Here is an 11270-nt window from a genome sequence, read left to right as displayed (position 1 = left end):
TTCAACAAGTAAAGGATCTGAGCAATTTAATTGGGAAAGAGAGGAAGAGATGGCGGGCAACCAAGATGAACTTCGAGCTTTGGAGGACTTTGCTCAACCAATCATACCAAATTCACCTTCATGCATCTTGCTGCCCACAGAAGCTAGAAACTATGATCTCAAATCTTCACATTTCCATATGTTTCCCTCATTTTATGGCTTACCTAATGAAGACCCTTTAGCTCATATTAAAGAGTTTTACAATGTTGTGAGTGGTTTACCTTTGCAGGGAGTAAGTGAAGCAAATTTGAGGATGAGAGTGTTTCCTTACACTTTGAAAGATAAGGCCAAGAGTTGGTTGATGACTTTAACACCAGGTTCTCTCACCACATGGGATGCCGTGGCTAAGAAGTTCTTGGAGAAGTTCTTTTCCACTCAAAAGACAGCCACATTAAGGGGACAAATCTTCAACTTCAAACAAGATGATGGAGAACCTTTCAATGAGTGTTGGGAGCGTTTTAAAGGCCTTTTGATACAATGTCCACACCATGGGTTACCTTTTCACTTACAAATGCAAATTTTCTATGATGGACTAACCCAAAATTGTCAATCAACTGTTGATAATGCAGCAGGTGGAGCATTGAAGAAAAAGAATGCTCAAGAGTCATATAACATTTATGAGATGTTGGGGTCTAATGCTCAACACAAAGATTTAAGGGGTAAGAAAGTTGGAGTCTATGAAACAAGTTCTAACCATGAGCTTTTGTTGCAGGTAGCTAACCTAGAAAGGAAGCTTGAATCCGTGCTCAACATGGTGCCAAAAGCTAATGAAGTGTGTGCCATTTGCAACATACCAAGCCATCCTACTCACCAATGTCCATCTAGGGAAGCTTACCCCGAGTATGTTCAAGAACAAGTGAACCTCATGAATTCTTACAACCAAAGGCCAAGGAATGATGTGTATTCAAATACATATAACTCAAGTTGGAGAGATCATCCCAACCTTTCATGGAAGAACAACAATCAATTCCAAAATTTCCAACCAAAACCTGCCCCTACCCTTGAGGACACGGTTAAATTGTTAGCCCAAAACACCTTGCAATTCCAACATTCCACCAATAGCACTCTCCAACAACATTCAGCAGCTCTAACCAAAATGGAGACACAATTGGGGCAGATTGCAGATGCTTTGAACCAAAGAGAAGTTGGAAAGTTTCCAAGCCAACCCGTGATACTCCAAAGGAACCAAGAGCAAGCCAAAGCAATCACTACACTTAGAAGTGGTAAGGTTATTGATAATAGGGTTGGCAATGAAGTTACTAATGAATATGATTATGTGAATGCAGGTGTTACTCAAGGAGACAATGAGAAACCAAACGAGGAACCAAGCCATGCTACTTCCTCACTTGAAGCACCAAATCTTCACAAGGCAGAGAAACCTTACACTCCACCAATACCATTCCCTGGAAGACTTGCCAAGAGCAAGCAGGATAAGTCATTCAAAGAAATTTTTGATATACTAAGCAAAGTGAATGTTAACTTACCTTTGCTTGATGTCATTAGGAACATGCCAGCATATGGGAAGTTCTTCAAGGAGTTAAACAGCTACAAAAGGAAGTATGGCCCACATGAGAAGGTAGTGGTGTCTGAGAATGTGAGTGCAGTTTTGCAAAGAAAACTTCCACCAAAGCTCAAGGATCCAGGAAGTTTCTCTATCAACATCACCATAGGGGACAAGAAAGTAGAGAAGGCAATGCTTGATTTGGGTGCTAGCATCAACTTAATGCCTTATTCAGTGTACCTTCAACTAGGTTTGGGAGATTTGAAAGCCACCACCATTTCATTACAACTTGCAGACAGATCAGTTAAATATCCAAGAGGTATAGTAGAAGATATTCTGGTTCAAGTTGATAAACTAATCTTGCCTGCAGATTTTGTAGTGTTGGACATGGAAGAAGCTCCTATACATGATCGTGAGTTGCCTATATTGCTTGGGAGACCTTTCATGGCCACGGCCAAGACCATCATTGATGTGCAAAATGGACTCCTCACTATGACAGTGTTAGGAGAGACAGTTCAATTCAAAGTGTTTGAATCTCTTTCTCATCATTCTTCATCCCTTGATTGTTATGCCATTGATGTGCTTGATTCACTTGTATTCTCTAAGTTCTTGCAGGTACAATCGAATGAACCATTACAAACTGTTTTGAGTCAATCTCAAGATGAGTTTGATGAAGAAGATGCACTCATGAAAGAAGTAGCTGCCTTGGATGCATTAGCATTGTATCCTTTGAATGTGTCACCTCTTTTAGAACCTTTAGAATCATCAATGTCACATCTAACTCCTTCCACTGTTAAGGCACCAAAACTTGAACTTAAACCACTTCCACCACATCTAAAATATGCATATCTAGCTGAATTTGAAACTCTTCCAATTATCATAGCTTCTGATCTCACCCCAACTGAAGAAGATAAACTAATTAGGGTGTTAAAAGAGTTCAAATCAGTTTTTGGTTGGTCTATTGCAGATATCAAGGGAATAAGCCCTACCATGTGCATGCATAGGATTCTTTTGGAGGAAGGGGCAAAGTCAACCCGTGAACCACAAAGAAGGCTCAACCCACACATGAAGGAAGTGGTTAGGAATGAAGTGTTGAAATTGTTAGATGTGGGGATCATATATCCCATTTCTGATAGCAAGTGGGTGAGTGCTATTCAGGTGGTGCCTAAGAAGGTGGGAATCACTGTGATGAGGAATGAAAACAATGAGCTGGTGCCCACAAAGCCCACTGCTAGTTGGCGTGTTTGCACCGATTACAGGAAGTTGAATTCTAGCACTAGAAAAGATTATTTTCCTATGCCTTTCATAGATCAAATGCTTGAGAGATTGGCAGGTTACTCACATTATTGTTTTCTGGATGGTTACTCAGGTTACAATCAAATTGCAATCGCTCCGGAGGATCAAGAGAAAACAACTTTTACTTGCCCCTTTGGCACATTTGCATATAGGAGAATGCCTTTTGGACTTTGCAACGCTCCAGCAACATTCCAACGATGCATGCTGGCCATCTTTTCTGACATGGTAGAAAGGTTCATTGAGGTATTTATGGATGACTTCTCAGTGTTTGGTTCCTCTTTTGATGAATGTCTTAACCATCTATCGTTAGTACTTCAAAGATGTCAGGAAACAAATTTGGTTCTCAATTGGGAAAAGTGCCAATTTATGGTGAAACAAGGAATTGTGTTGGGGCATGTGATCTCTAGCAAAGGAATGGAGGTAGACAAAGCCAAAATTGACGTCATCACCAATATGGTAGCCCCCACCACTGTGAAGGGAGTAAGAAGTTTTTTGGGTCATGCGGGTTTTTATCGTCGTTTCATTAAGAACTTTTCAATGATCACTCGTCCATTATGCAATCTGTTAGCTAAAGATGTTGTATTTCATTTTGATAAGGCTTGTATGGATGCATTCAATACTTTGAAAAGTGAACTAACCTCAGCCCCTATTATTATGGCACCAGATTGGTCGTTACCTTTTGAATTAATGTGTGATGCCTCTGACTATGCTGTTGGTGCAGTTTTAGGGCAAAGGGTGAACAAACTTCCACATGTGATCTACTATGCAAGCCGGACTCTGCATGATGCTCAACTTAACTATTCCACAACTGAAAAGGAGTTGCTTGCTGTTGTTTTTGCATTAGAAAAGTTTAGGTCATATCTTGTGGGATCTAAAGTTATTGTGTTTTCTGATCATGCAGCCCTTAGGTACTTGATGACAAAGAAAGATGCTAAACCACGCTTGATTAGATGGATACTCTTACTACAAGAGTTTGACTTAGAAATTCGAGATAAGAAGGGCAGTGATAATGTTGTGGCTGACCATTTGTCCAGACTTAATGAAAACCATGGAGTGGGGCAACCCTTGCCCCTAAATGAATCATTTCCAGATGAACAACTCCTTGTTGTTCAAGAACAAGAACCATGGTATGCTGATTTTGTTAATTATCTTGCTTGTGGTATAATGAGAAATGACCTTTCTTTTCAGGAAAGAAAGAAGTTCCTTGCCATGGTAAAGCACTACGTTTGGGACGAACCATATTTGTTTAAATATTGCCCTGATCAAATCATTAGGAGATGTGTCCCAGAGAGTGAGCAACAAAGCATTCTAACATTTAGCCATACATTGGCATGTGGAAGACATTTTGGTGCCAAAAAGACATCCCTAAAGGTTTTGCAATCTGGTTTCTTTTGGCCTACTTTATTCAAAGATGCGTTTGACTTTTGTTCTAAGTGTGATAGGTGCCAGAAAATGGGGAACATTAGTCGAAGAAATGAAATGCCATTGAACAACATTTTGGTGGTGGAGCTCTTTGATGTTTGGGGAATAGATTTTATGGGACCATTTCCATCCTCTTTTGGCTACTTATACATATTAGTGGCAGTGGATTACGTATCCAAATGGGTTGAAGCCATTGCTACAAGAACTAATGATCATAAGGTTGTGTTGAATTTTCTTAAAGATGTGATTTTTTGTAGGTTTGGAACCCCAAGAGCTATTATTAGTGATGGTGGCAGCCATTTCTGCAACAAACCTTTTGAATCCTTGATGAAGAAGTACAACATCAACCACAAAGTGGCAACCCCATACCATCCTCAAACCTCAGGACAAGTGGAGATTAGCAACAGGGAGATCAAGAACATCTTGATGAAGACTGTGAGTCCTACAAGGAAGGATTGGTCATTGAGGTTGAATGATGCACTATGGGCATATAGAACAGCATACAAGACCCCCATTGGCATGAGTCCTTATCGCTTTGTGTTTGGGAAAGCTTGTCATTTGCCAATGGAGCTTGAACACCGTGCATATTGGGCCATCAAGAAGTTCAACTTTGATTACAAGGATGCTGGAATAGCAAGGAAGCTCCAACTTAATGAGTTGGAAGAACTTAGAAATGAGGCATATGAGAATGCCAAAATCTACAAGGAACGGACTAAGCTCTATCATGACAAGGCCATCCTAAGGAAGGAGTTTCACCAAGGTATGAAAGTACTTTTGTATGACTCACGTTTGAGACTTTTTCCAGGAAAACTGAAGTCTAGGTGGGTGGGACCATTCAAAGTACTGCAAACATTTCCCCATGGAGCTGTGGAGATAGAGAACATGAAGAATGGCACCTCTTTTAAAGTCAATGGGCAGCGATTGAAACCATATTTGGAGAAAGTAGAGGAGGAGCCAGTGTATCAAGTTGTAGATTTTCTTGAGTTTACAACACCATGAACAAGCTACCATGTCTTGCCTAGACATTAAATAAAGCGCTTGCTAGGAGGCAACCTAGTGTGGTTTGTGTTCTTTCCTTATTTTGTGTTTATGTTATTTCCATTCCATATTCTTTGCCTATTTACTTTGCATACAATTTTAAGCATCGAGGACAATGCTTAGGTTAGGTTTGGGGGTGTGGGATGGAAAGTTTGTGTGTTGTGTGTTTGTTTTAGTTAAGTGTGTTTTGCTTTTATTTTGTTCAATTTGTGTGGGTTTGTTTTAGTTAAGTGTGTTTTGCTTACTAATATGAATGTATATGAGGGTTATGTTTGAAAATAAACGATTGGGTTGCTGTGAAAAAGTGTTGCATCTTGTTGTCATGTATAAAGCTTTAACTCTTGGAATTATGATGATAGAGGTACCATACTTAAATTCTGGAAGAAGAATAGTGGAGACTACCCTAGTGAGTTATTTTGAGCCTAATTGCTTCTTTGAGAGGGTTTAAAGTGTTTCTACTCCTATCTTTTTCTTTCAATTTCACTCTAAATGATCTCATTACTTCTATTTTGTTTGGATACTAAGAATCATTCTCCTTTGCAGATACCATGTGTTTAGTGTCATTCATGAATGAACTCAATGAGATGATGTTAGGCTATGCATGTTTAACTACTAAAAGGCTTAAATCCTACCCATTTGTGTGCTCCATTCACCCTTGTTGCAGCCAAACACTTTAGCCTAATTCTTTCATCACCCACACCATAATCTACCCATTCTAGCCCATTACAAGCCATACCTTATAGTTTGGGGAAATACCAATGTGATGAAGACTAAGGGCAGATTGAGTTATAAAGCAAGATTGTGGCGTGTACCGAGGGCACCTATGTTGAAAATGTTTCTTAAAAAAAAAAAAAAAAAAAAAAAAGAAAAAAAAAAAAAAAGAGAGAGGATCAAAGTGGATACAAATTCCAAATCGCCTAATTATAAAGCATAGGGCCTGGACGCCAAAAACAAAAGAAGACAAATGCCAGTGAAGAGCCTCAGAGACACCTTGGTATACCCCAAACTCTAGCATTTCATATCAAGTCTTTCATAACCTATACCCTAAGCCTTGCATTACAACCTTGAGAAAGACCTAGCTGATCATTGAGGATGTATTCATGGGTGATGGTAAGTGTGTGTGTTATCTATATTCTTAGCATTTGATTCATTTCATGAGATCTACTCAGAAACTGTGCTTCCATTTCAGATTTCATATGTGAGAATTTTGATTTCCTTTACATAATTTCACTCATATATGTTGTTGAGAGACTAAACCTTAAGATCTGAGTGAAAACTTGAGTGGAAGCTGTGAGGAGTAGAGTTGAGGCGAATTCTATCTTAAGCGTTTGGGTATGGTGACCTTGAAGTTGTAAGATATGGAGAAATATCTTTATACGTTACAATTGATACGATTCTTTGAAATGGCAAACTTTTGAGTTGAATGAATGACAAAACCTTCATTGGTTCTTATTAGTTTGTTTAAAGCATGTATTAGCCAAATTGTTTGCAGTGTTTGTAGATGTTTGTGGGTGTCATCACTGTAAACCCTCAGGAGACACAACTCCTCCAACTAGGGACACCTAGGGGTTCAAAGGCTTGTTGCACATGCTCAGTGCAATCGTTTTGCCAGCGAAAGTGGTTTAGTTAGATGTTTGTGTTTTGTGTGTTTTAGTTTTAAGTTTGCTCGAGGACTAGCAAAAACCAGGTTTCGGGGTATTTGATAAGTCACATTTTGCATGCATTTATATCTTCCTTATTTGGTGTCTTTGTGATTGTTTTGGATTAAACTAGTTGCATTTTACATTATTTGGTGCTAGTGTGCAGTCAAGGGTGAATTTGGATCAATGAGAAGGCAAATGAAGTAAAAACATTCCTTTTGGTAGCTGAGCATTACTCCAAACGTGGAAAGGGTTCTTGGGAATTAATTTGAAGTCCAAATATGAGGAATCTAGGACTAATGTGGCTGCTGAAATTCAAGAGAAGATGTGATTAGGAAAGTGGTGCATTAGAGTCACATTGGGTGGTTCTAAACAAGGCAAAAACATGTGGACTCCTTATTGTTCCACATGACTTATGCCGTGTACTCCCTTGCCTAAAACATTCAGCCATATTTCCACCAACAAACACAATCATGTCATGCAAATCCCATGTGGTTCCAAGTCAGATTATCCACTTCCATTACTTAATCAACTCAGCCACACCTTCATATGCATGATTCACATCCATTCCGTGCACTCCATTACATTTCTACACTTCATCTTTGCAGAAATTCACATGCATTGTGATTAAACAAGTAACTCCTTGCAGCCATCATTTCAGAAATCCAACTCATCCCTTTGTCCATGCCGTGTGCCTATTTCACCTTTCCAGAATTTGTACAAACAATTCACCTTTGCAGATTCCACTCACTTGTTGCAGCAAGGGCACATGCATTTTGATTAAACAAACCACATCTTTGCAGACCTTGTCCATACCATGCGTCCACTACCTCAGAAAACCATCATTCCATCACTTATGCTCTGCCATCTGAGTTAAACGAATTCAAGATCCAATCTGATTGTTGGAGACACATTCTTTTCCATAAAACAAGTCTCACTTGACACAACAAGGGGTTCCGCATGTTCTTCTTCATTTTCAGTCCATTACACACACTAAAACCTCTCCCCTTTCACTTCATTTTATGTCCATTTTTGTCCTAAGGGCAGAAACCATTCAACCATAACCAATCTAGTTCATCCGCACCACATTTGGAGAACCACCACCGAGGCTACTCTTCAAGGAATTCGACATCAGGGTTACTTCAAGGGTTCATTCTTATCAATTCTATGTTCATTCATGTTTTATATTTTTATGTCAAATCTTTTGTAAACATGAATTGTAACTAAGCTTCCTCTAAGGATTCGATGTAACCTTGCAAAGTTTGCCATGTAATTAAGTTAGAATGCTCAGTTTGTCCATCTATTTCTTGTTTCATTCTTTGATTTAATGGTGACTTAGTGTGTTGATTTTAATGTTTGATCATCATTTGAATTAATCACAAAGTTGTGTAGCCAAGATTAAAACACACATCATGCATAATCTTGGTAGATATGTGAATGAATGAAGGGAATGTTTAGCACACATCCTGCCAAGTTAATCCCTTTAGTTTTATGAAAGTTTCTTGTGCATTACATACTCTTGATTATGAACCAAAGTTGCACATCACAATTAGGTTCATGATTAGAGACATTTGATCAAATCCACACATCATATGGTTGATCATGTCCAAGTGAAACAAACTCAAGAAATAGGTAGATGAATGAGTACAAACTAACTTAACAAACATGGACTTAGTTGAGCAATGGTGAAATCGAATCCCTAGCTTCATTTCCATTGATACTATCCCAATATATTAGTTGTTGATTCATTGGTTTGTGTTTATTTCATTTTCTTATGCTTTCAAGTTACAACAACAAATCTGCCTATTTAGACTAGTTTGATTCAATAACAAATCTGCCTATTTTGATTAGTTTGATTCATTTCTTAACATGCCTATTTTGATTAGTTTAATTCATTTCTTAATATGCCTAGTTTGATTAGTTTGATTCATTTCTTAGAGTTCTAGCAAAACAAGTATTTACATAGGTCCAATTAGTCCCTGTGGATTCGACACCCTTGCTTGTGCCATTATACTAAATATATTCTAGCATTAGGAAGGAAATATACATCAACATGAATCATTATTCATTAAGTTGTCATACAAGTTAAGTCAATGGACTTGACGTTCGAAGCCCATTGAGCCTTAAGGTCCAAAACTATCCCGAAGTCTTTTAACGAACTTATTCGTTTGATTAATTAACATATTAATTAATCCTTGCCATAAATAATTAAACCATTTAATTATTCTTACTCATCTCCGTTGAATCTTCAATCTCTACCTTACACGGTGTACGATCCATTAGGTTCCTTTTAGCGAGGCAGTGGGCGATTAAAAACTCTTTCTAATCAATTGTGAATTGAAACTTACTTTCAATTCTCCCGTTAGTGATTATACACGTTTAGGGCTTCCACAAACCATGGTTGACGCCTAGCAGCATGTCATGGTTACCCAAGCTAATCAGAAGAGGTGGAGAACCTATTCAGTTTTAGGATTACAAATGCAATACGGTATTTCTCTAATACAATACTCTTGACCACATTGTTTGGTTTGATAGTTTATTCATGTCTACTATCCAATGTGAATCTTGTACTTATATGATTACCTTGAATGTGATCTGGAACGCATTCCAACATCTCATTCATACTCTGGCCAGAGATTCTAAATCATATCATAGAGTATTCTCCCTCAAACAGTTTGAAGGTTAGAGATCCCTTGTTGCGCATTCACTTGCCTCCATGGCTAAGTGGCTTAACCCCGACGATGCCGTGGACACCCTGATAGAGTGACTTTGACATAATCAAAGATCAAGTACCTAACCACAAGACAGCTGTGATGCCTCAGGTCAAAGGACTACTTTGCATTATCCCAACCATGAGTTCTCATGTGACATGAATATGAGAACTCCTTGTTGATCGTGTTCAGTAAACTCATTCTCTATTGAGCACCTACATGCTTGTCTTGGTGTCATTCACACCAATGACTCGAGACTAGTCACTCTCCCTGAGAGAAGACATAGAACGTATTGATCTTAACGGACTGTCAATGCCCAATTGGCAATCCTATGATCAGGAACGTTTAGGATGTGTCTACGAAAGAATGGTCTCATGAATCTAACTTCTTTAGATCGCATTCTCCCAATTACATATTCCTTGGACTTATCGTTTAAGCATATAACATTTATATGAGACGGCTCAAACAATAATGTTTGCCCTTAATATTAAACTAGATTAGTGATGCGCAAATTATACGCACACAAATTAAACCCTCTTTTTATCAATTGTAGTATAAGTATAAGTAGGGATTGTTCTGGACCGGGGATTAGGAGGGATTGTTAATCACTTGGATTTGACTCAAAAACGTAAAAACACAATATAAAACACTATACTAGACTCAAAGAATGCAAAACTAAACTTTAAAACACCAAAACAAACCAAAAGACTCAAAACAGCACCAAAACACTCAAAACTGCCTTAAAAACACTTTCTGGGCAGTTTTGAGCACTTTGAGTACTTTGGACGAATTTGGGTAATAACTTGAATCAAAACACTTAAAAACACAAACTAAGACACTTTCTAACTTATTTGGACAATACAAAGACTCAAAGGACTCAAAACAGGTTCAAAAGACTCAAAGGACTCAAAACAAGTTCAAAAGACTCAGAACTGCCTAAAAACACTAACTAGGCAGTTTCTGACCTTAAACCCAAATTTGGACGGAATTAAGTTGTAACTTGACTCAAGACTCTTAAAAACACAAACTTAATTGATTTCTAACTAATTTGACAATAAAGTAAAGGGGGATTTAGGGTTTGACGAACTTAAACTAAATGAACAAATTGCAATTAAAACAGAATGTAAATATGAAATTGATGAAATGGAATGTATGGATGCTAGCCAAGGGGTTCATCTCCACATATGTTACACTTGCATAATAAAAAGATTTCCAATTGCATTTCAATAAACCATGATGCTCAACGCCCCGGGTTAATTAGGTCCGCTTAAATTAACCGTCAAATTTTCCTTATGTTATTGAATTGGATGATGCATGCGACAATTCAAATCATTCTCCAATGGTTCTCAACATGAATGCATAGAAGAGATACAATGAGAGATCATTAGGTTCTATGAAAATTATAAGTGTTGACGAGGCAATTGTAACTATGAATGCATGATACTCTTGCCAAGAATTCATTTAACGCGATTGTTTATAAGCAACCTCCACTACTTGTGAATATAAGTTCGTAACTATTAGGTGAAACTTACTTATATTCTAGCGTCATATTCATGCATGAAAATTAAGTGTGCACTCTCAATAACATACATAAATAAGTTATCAATCAAACGGTTAAACGAA

At 38.0% G+C, this 11270-nt stretch overlaps 1 pseudogene; it reads right to left on the bottom strand.

Annotated features, from left to right (window-relative positions):
• Positions 1-423: 423 nt before the first annotated feature.
• LOC125480083 lies at positions 424-534 on the bottom strand (annotated as a pseudogene).
• Between the last annotated feature and the right edge of the window lie 10736 nt (positions 535-11270).

The sequence above is a fragment of a genome, unplaced genomic scaffold (assembly GCF_019419815.1).
Source record: "Pyrus x bretschneideri cultivar Hongxiangsu unplaced genomic scaffold, Pyrus_bretschneideri_v1 Contig31, whole genome shotgun sequence".
NCBI classification, from domain to species: Eukaryota; Viridiplantae; Streptophyta; class Magnoliopsida; order Rosales; family Rosaceae; genus Pyrus; species Pyrus x bretschneideri.
This window is presented reverse-complemented; position numbering and strand designations above follow the sequence as displayed.